This window comes from Catharus ustulatus, unplaced genomic scaffold, assembly GCF_009819885.2.
Source record: "Catharus ustulatus isolate bCatUst1 unplaced genomic scaffold, bCatUst1.pri.v2 scaffold_86_arrow_ctg1, whole genome shotgun sequence".
Lineage (NCBI taxonomy): Eukaryota > Metazoa > Chordata > Aves > Passeriformes > Turdidae > Catharus > Catharus ustulatus.
In genome coordinates this window covers 205,432-213,279 of record NW_024879551.1, presented here as the reverse complement: position 1 = coordinate 213,279, position 7,848 = coordinate 205,432, and the positions used below count along the sequence as shown (strand labels likewise).

At 58.5% G+C, this 7,848-nt stretch overlaps 4 non-coding genes across 4 annotated transcripts; 3 read left to right on the top strand and 1 right to left on the bottom strand.

Moving 5' to 3' along the window:
• The first annotated feature begins 1,222 nt into the window (after window positions 1-1,222).
• On the top strand, window positions 1,223-1,413 carry LOC117011546. The gene has a single exon (XR_004421010.1). It is a non-coding gene; the product is annotated as a U2 spliceosomal RNA (small nuclear RNA).
• A 1,364-nt stretch (window positions 1,414-2,777) lies between these two features.
• On the top strand, window positions 2,778-2,968 carry LOC117011547. Its single transcript, XR_004421011.1, has one exon. It is a non-coding gene; the product is annotated as a U2 spliceosomal RNA (small nuclear RNA).
• A 1,181-nt stretch (window positions 2,969-4,149) lies between these two features.
• LOC117011549 lies at window positions 4,150-4,340 on the top strand. Its single transcript, XR_004421013.1, has one exon. It is a non-coding gene; the product is annotated as a U2 spliceosomal RNA (small nuclear RNA).
• Window positions 4,341-5,688: 1,348 nt separating this feature from the next.
• On the bottom strand, window positions 5,689-5,879 carry LOC117011548. Its single transcript, XR_004421012.1, has one exon. It is a non-coding gene; the product is annotated as a U2 spliceosomal RNA (small nuclear RNA).
• Between the last annotated feature and the right edge of the window lie 1,969 nt (window positions 5,880-7,848).

Sequence of the window (7,848 nt, the reverse complement as noted above, 5' to 3'; positions counted from 1 at the left end):
CCCCAGGTGACCACAGGTACCCCAGGTGTGTCCCCAGGTATCCTCAGGAGCCTTCAGGTGTCCCCAGGTGCCCTCAGGTGACACCAGGTGATCCCCCAGTTACCCCCAGGTATCCTCAGGAGCCTTCAGGTGTCCCCAGGTGCCCTCAGGTACCCCAGGTGATCCCAAGGTACCCCCAGGTGCTCCCCCAGTTACCCCCAGGTGTCCCCAGGTGCCCTCAGGTGACCCCAGGTGATCCCCCAGGTGTCCCCAGGTGCCCTCAGGTACCCCAGGTGTGTCCCCTGATACTCCCAGGTGCCCTCAGGTACCTCCAGGTACCCCCAAGTGATCCCAGGTGTGCCCTGAGGTACCACCAGGTACCCTCAGGTACCCCCAGGTGTGTCCCCCGACACTCCCAGGTGCCCTCAGGTACCCCCAGGTGATCCCGAGGTACCCCCAGGTGCTCCCCCAGTTACCCCCAGGTGCCCTCAGGTACCCCCAGGTGTGTCCCCTGATACTCCCAGGTGCCCTCAGGTACCTCCAGGTACCCCCAAGTGATCCCAGGTGTGCCCTGAGGTACCACCAGGTACCCTCAGGTACCCCCAGGTGTGTCCCCCGACACTCCAAGGTGCCCTCGGGTACCCCCAGGTGACCCCAGGTACCCTCAGGTACCCCAGGCGTGCCCCCAGGTGACCACAGGTACCTCCAGATGTGTCCTCAGGTACTCCCAGGTGTGTCCCCCGATACTCCCAGGTGCCCTCAGTTACCTCCAGGTACCTCCAGGTACCCCCAGGTACCCTCAGGTGCTCCCCAGGTACCCCCAGGAGCCCTCAGGTACCCCCAGGTGTGTCCCCAGGTGACCCAATCGCCCCTTGAGGGACCCCCCCCGACCCTCCCCATCCTCACCGCTCACACCTGGGGCACCCAGGACTCCCAAAATCGCGATTTCGGACTGAAATATCGCGATATTTCCCCATTCTCACAGAGCTCCGCTTCCCGCGCTGCCGGCACGAGAGGCGGGGTTATGCAAATGAGCAGCGCGAGGTGCACGCTGGGAGGAGATTCCGGGGTGGATTTCGCGGTTCAGGGGGGTCCCAAAATGCGGGACCCGCGCGGGAGGAGCGGGAGGAGCCGCGGGAAGAGGCGGGGACCGGGCCGGGAGGGGTTCGGGGGCGTACTAGGGGTGTCCGTGAGTTGCGAGCGGGGCTCTGGGCGGTGGGTGCGGGGCTGGGAAGAGGGCGGCATCGCTTCTCGGCCTTTTGGCTAAGATCAAGTGTAGTATCTGTTCTTATCAGTTTAATATCTGATACGTCCTCGATGAGAGGACTTCATATTAAACGGATTTTTGGGCTCGGGAGTTGGACCCGGAGCTTGCTCCCTCCGCTCCGCGCATCGTCCCGGTATTGCAGTGCCTCCGGGAACGGTGCACCCCCAACTCTGGGGGAACTGAGATGGTGAAAAACAGATGGGAAACGGAGTTATATTGGAATTCTATCGCAATAGTAGCCTCCGCAGTGCAATGGGGGTTGTTGAAAACCGCCTCCATATGTGGTGCCTCTCAGGGACACCTCCTGGCTTTTGAGCCCCCCCCCTCACGGGCTCCATTTGTCCTTTCAGGGGCTCCTTCTCCCCCTCACGGGTTTCATTTCCCCTTCACCGACCCCCTTTGTCCCCTCACCGGCTCCATTTGTCCCCTCACCGGCTCCATTTCCCCCTCACGGGCTCCATTTCTCCCTCACGGTTCCTTCTCCCCCTCACAGGCTCCATTTCCCCTTCACCGACCCCCTTTGTCCCCTCACCGGCTCCATTTGTCCCCTCACAGGCTCCATTTCCCCCTCACAGGCTCCATTTCTCCCTCAGCTGCCCCTCAAATTCCTCACAGGCGCCATTTGCACCCTCATCACCCTCATGGCTTCCATTTCCCCCCCTCATGGACTCAGTTTCCCCCTCACAGGCTCCATGTCCCCCTCACGGGCCCAATTTTCCCCTCACGGGCTCCGTTTCCCCCTCACTGACCCCCTTCGTCTCCTCACAGGCTCCATTTATCCTTTCAGGGGCTCCTTCTACCCCTCAGGAGCGCAATTTCCCCCTCACGGTTCCTTCTCCCCCTCACAGGCTCCATTTCCCCCTCACCGACCCCCTTTGTCCCCTCACGGGCTCCATGTCCCCCTCATGGACTCAGTTTCCCCTCACAGGCTCCTTCTCCCCCTCACGGCCCCTTCTTCCCCCTCCATTTCCCCCTCACGGGCTCCATTTCCCCCTCACCGACCCCCTTTGTCCCCTCACGGCTCCATTTGTCCCCTCAGGGCCTCCCCCGGGCTCCATTTCCCCCTCACCCGCCCCTCACGAACTTCCCGCCCTGCGCCCGAAGCAGCGGGACAATGCAAATCAACGACAAAAAAAACCCCAAAACTCTCAAATCATCATGTGAGCGTTATTTTGGGAAAATGTTCATTTTCTGGGGATCGGTGAAAGCAGAGAAAAGTGCGGGATGAGGAGGAGAAGGACTAAAAAGAGATGGGGAATGGCCGGAGAGAGGCGCGGCCGGGGTGGAGTTATGGAGATAAGCAAGGCGCGCATGCAAATAAAGCTGTTAAAGCATCACGGGAACCAAAATTTGGGGATAATTTCGCCATTGTAGGGATCAATACTTGTAAAATGAGGGAGAAAAGTGCAGGGAGAGACGGAGAAATGATTGGGGAAAGGATCAGAAAGGGTCGGGGGAGGGCGTCTCAGGGGTGTCCGTGAGGTGTGAGCGGGGCTCTGGGCGCTGGGTGCGGGGCTGGGGTGAGATCGGCATCGCTTCTCGGCCTTTTGGCTAAGATCAAGTGTAGTATCTGTTCTTATCAGTTTAATATCTGATACGTCCTCGATGAGAGGACTTCATATTAAACGGATTTTTGGGCTCGGGAGTTGGACCCGGAGCTTGCTCCCTCCGCTCCGCGCATCGTCCCGGTATTGCAGTGCCTCCTGGAACGGTGCACCCCCAATCCTGGGGGAACTGAGATGGTGAAAAATAGATGGGAAATGGGGTTATATCGGGATTATATCACGATAGTAGGTCACTGTGCCGGAATTGCAGTGCCTCCGGGAACGGTGCACCCCCATTTCTGGGGGAACTGAGGTGGTGAAAAACAGCTGGGAAATGGGGTTATATCGGGATTCTATCGCGGTAGCAGCTCCTTGGGTGCAGTGCTGGTTGTAGAAACCACCTCCATTTGTGGTGGCTCTCAGGGATACCCCTGGCTTTTGAGCCCCCCCTCACGGACTCCATTTGTCCTTTCAGGGGCTCCTATTTCCCCTCACAGGTTCCATTTCCCCCTCACGGTTCCTTCTCCCCCTCACGGGCTCCATTTCCCCTTCACCGACCCCCTTTGTCCCCTCACCGGCTCCATTTGTCCCCTCACGGTCTCCATTTCCCCCTCACCGGCTCCATTTCTCCCTCAGCTGCCCCTCAAATTTCTCACAGGCGCCATTTGCACCCTCATCACCCTCATGGCTTCCATTTCCCCCCCTCATGGACTCAGTTTTCCCCTCACAGGCTCCTTCTCCCCCTCACGGTTCCTTCTCCCCCTCACGGGTTCCATTTCCCCCTCACGGGCTCCAATTTCACCCTCACGGGCTCCATTTCCCCTCACCGACCCCCTTTGTCCCCTCACGGCTCCATTTGTCCCCTCAGGGCCTCCCCCGGGCTCCATTTCCCCCTCACCCGCCCCTCACGAACTTCCCGCCCTGCGCCCGAAGCAGCGGGACAATGCAAACCAACGATTAAAAAACCCACTAAACATCGCAAATCATCATGTGAGCGTTATTTTGGGAAAATGTTCATTTTCTGGGGATCGGTGAAAGCACAGAAAAGTGCGGGATGAGGAGGAGAAGGAGTAAAAAGAGATGGGGAATGGCCGGAGAGAGGCGCGGCCAGGGTGGAGTTATGGAGATAAGCAAGGCGCGCATGCAAATAAAGCTGTTAAAGCATCACGGGAGACACAATCTGGGGAGAATTTCGGCATTTTAGGCATCAATACTTGTAAAATGAGGGAGAAAAATGCAGGGAGAGATGGAGAAATTATTCTGGAAAGGATCAGGAAGGCTCAGGGGGACGTCTCGGGGGTGTCCGTGATGTGTGAGCGGGGCTCTGGGCGCTGGGTGCGGGGCTGGGCAGAGGTCGGCATCGCTTCTCGGCCTTTTGGCTAAGATCAAGTGTAGTATCTGTTCTTATCAGTTTAATATCTGATACGTCCTCGATGAGAGGACTTCATATTAAACGGATTTTTGGGTTCGGGAGTTGGACCCGGAGCTTACTCCCTCCGCTCCGCGCATCGTCCCGGTATTGCAGTGCCTCCTGGAACGGTGCACCCCCAACCCTGGGGGAGCTAAAATGGTGAAAAACAGGTGGTAAACGGGGTTATATCGGGGTTCTATCGCGATAGCAGCTCACCGTAGGGGCGGCGCTGCTTCCACGGTGCCGGGGGGTGCCTGCGTAGGGGCGGCTCTTGGTTCTCGCCGTGGGTCTCCAGCAGCGACTGGGACACACGGGGGGGCACCGCGGTGTCCCGCGGGCTGACACGCGACCGCCACGCGACCGCCACGCGACCCGACACACGTGACCCCCACACGTGACCCCCCACACGTGACCCCCCACAAACGTGGCCCCCCCCACGTGACCCCACACACACGTGACCCCCCCACACGTGATCCCCCCACGTGACCCCCCCCTTACACACGTGACCCCCACACACGTAACCCCCCCCCCACACGTGATCCCCCCAAGCGTGACCCCCACACGTGACCCCTCCACGCGAGCCCCCACACACGTGAGCCCACACGTGACTTCCCACGCATGGCCACCCACTTGTGACCATCCCATGCGGGTTTCCACGCGAGATTTTTCCACGCGTGTTTTTTCCACGCGAAATTATTCCACGCGGAGGAAAAACTCGCGTGGAAAAAACTCGCGTGAAAAAAACTCGCGTGGAAAAAACTCGCGTGGAAAAATCTCGCGTGGAAAAAACTCGCGTGGAAAAAACTCGCGTGGAAAAAACTCGCGTGGAAAAAAACTCGCGTGGAAAAAACACGTGTGGAAAAAACACGCGTGGAAAAAACTCGCGTGGAAAAATCTCGCGTGGAAAAAACACGCGTGGAAAAAAACTCGCGTGGAAAAAACACGCGTGGAAAAAAACTCGCGTGGAAAAAACACGCGTGGAAAAATCTCGCGTGGAAAAATCTCGCGTGGAAAAAACTCGCGTGGAAAAAACTCGCGTGGAAAAACTCGCGTGGAAAAATCTCGCGTGGAAAAAAAACACGCGTGGAAAAAACACGCGTGGAAAAAACACGCGTGGAAAAATCTCGCGTGGAAAAAACTCGTGTGGAAACCCGGGTGGGATGGTCACGTGTGGGGGGGGTCACGTGTGGGGGGGGGCGGGGCTCACGTAGGGGGTCACGTGAGAGGGGTCACGTGAGGGGGGGGTCACGTGTGGGGTGTCACGTGGGGGGGGGGGCTCACGTGGCGGTCGCGTGACACCGCGGTGCCCCCCCGTGTGTCCCAGTCGCTGCTGCGGACCCATGACGAGAACCAAGAGCCGCCCCTACGCAGGCACGCCCCGGCCCCCGTGGAAGCAGCGCTGCCCCTACGGTGAGCTCCTATCGTGATAGAATTCCGATATAACCGCATTTCCCACCTGTTTTTCACCATCTCACTTGCCCCAAAAACGGGGGTGCACCGTTGCCGGAGGCACTGCAATACCGGGACGATGCGCGGAGCGGAGGGAGCAAGCTCCGGGTCCAACTCCCGAGCCCAAAAATCCGTTTAATATGAAGTCCTCTCATCGAGGACGTATCAGATATTAAACTGATAAGAACAGATACTACACTTGATCTTAGCCAAAAGGCCGAGAAGCGATGCCGAGCTCTGCCCAGCCCCGCACCCAGCGCCCAGAGCCCCGCTCGCACCTCACGGACACCCCCGAGCCGCCCCTCCGACCCTTTCTGATCCTTTCCAGAATAATTTCTCCGTCTCTCCCTACACTTTTCTCCCTCATTTTACAAGTATTGATCCCTAAAATGCCGAAATTCTCCCCAGATTTTGGTTCCCGTGATGCTTTAACAGCTTTATTTGCATGCGCGCCTTGCTTATCTCCATAACTCCACCCTGGCCGCGCCTCTCTCCGGCCATTCCCCATCTCTTTTACTCCTTCTCCTCCTCATCCCGCACTTTTCTCTGCTTTCACCGATCCCCAGAATATGAACATTTTCCCAAAATAACGCTCACATGATGATTTGAGAGTTTTGTGGGTTTTTTGTCGTTGATTTGCATTGTCGCGCTGCTTCGGGCGCAGGGCGGGAAGTTCGTGAGGGGCGGGTGAGGGGGAAATGGAGCCCGGGGGAGGCCCTGAGGGGACAAATGGAGCCGTGAGGGGACAAAGGGGGTCGGTGAGGGGGAAATGGAGCCCGTGAGGGGACAAACGGTGCCTGTGAGGGGCATAAAGAAAGAAATGGCGCCTGTGAAGAGTCCGAGGGAGAAAAGGAGCCTGTGAGGGGGAAACTGAATCCATGAGGGGTAAAATAGAATCCATGAGGGTGATGAGGGTGCAAATGGCGCCTGTGAGGAATTTGAGGGGCAGCTGAGGGAGAAATGGAGCCTGTGAGGGGGAAATGGAGCCCGTGAGGGGACAAATGGAGCCGGTGAGGGGCATAAAGAAAGAAATGGCGCCTGTGAATGGTCTGAGGGGGAAATGGAGCCTGTGAGGGGAGAAATAGTGTCAGGGAGGGGGATAAAGGAAGAAGTGTCACCTGTGAAGGGTCTGAGGGGCAGCTGAGGAGGAAATGGAGCCCATGAGGGGCAAATGGAACCCATGAGGGAGAAATGGAACCTGTGGGGTTTATGAGGGAGGAAATGGCACCTGTGCAGAATTTGAGGGGCAGCTGAGGGGAAAATGGAGCTTTGAGGGCTATGAGGGTGAAATGGTGACAATGATCAAACAGATCAGGAGACAAGTGGTGCCTGTGAGGGCAATGAGGGTGGAAATGGCGCATATGAAGGTTTTTGACAGGGCAGCTGAGGGGGAAGTGGTGCTCACCTGGACACACCTGGGCACACCTGGGCTCAGATTCAGCCGCTGTCACCAGGTCCGTGTGCACTGTGGGGACCTCAAAAGCCTGAGGGTGTCCCTGAGGGGCGCCAGAAATGGAGGCGGTTTCTACAACCAATATTCCACCTGAGGGCGTCTCCGTGCTCCCTCTGGGAAGGGTCACAAAGCCCCAAACCCCCTCAGAACCCTCCATAACACCTCAAAAACGAGGTGGTTCCTAAAACTCCGAGAGTGCTGTGGATACCTTCCGCGGCCTGTACTCTCTCTATGATCTCAGCGGGGAGGACTGAACTCTATGCTCCCCTTGGTCGCTCTGGCCGGCTTGGAGGACTAAACTTTGGGGGTCTCGGGGCTGCTTTGGCCGCCTGGGAGGACCGAACTCTATGCTCCCCTTGGTCGCTCTGGCCGGCTTGGAGGACTAAACTTTGGGGGTCTCGGGGCCGCTCTGGCCGGCTGGGAGGACCGAACTCTATGATCCATAATGCTGGAGGTGCATTGGCGTCTCTATGACCCCGCACCGGGGCAGAGCGGCCACTTCCGGTCCCTCCCGGCCCCGGTGGGGGGGGGGGTCCCGAGCGCCAAGATGGCGCAGGCTCTGTCGGCCGAGGAGTTCCAAAGGATGCAGGTGCGGCCGGGGGGTCCCGGGGGGCTCGGGGGTGGAATTGGGGAGCTCCCAGCGGTCTGAGGGATCGGAGAATCATCGTGGGAGGATCATGAGGGGTTATAAATGGTGTTGGGTGGGGGTTTGGGGGGATTAAGGGGAGTCCTGAGGGGCTCGGGG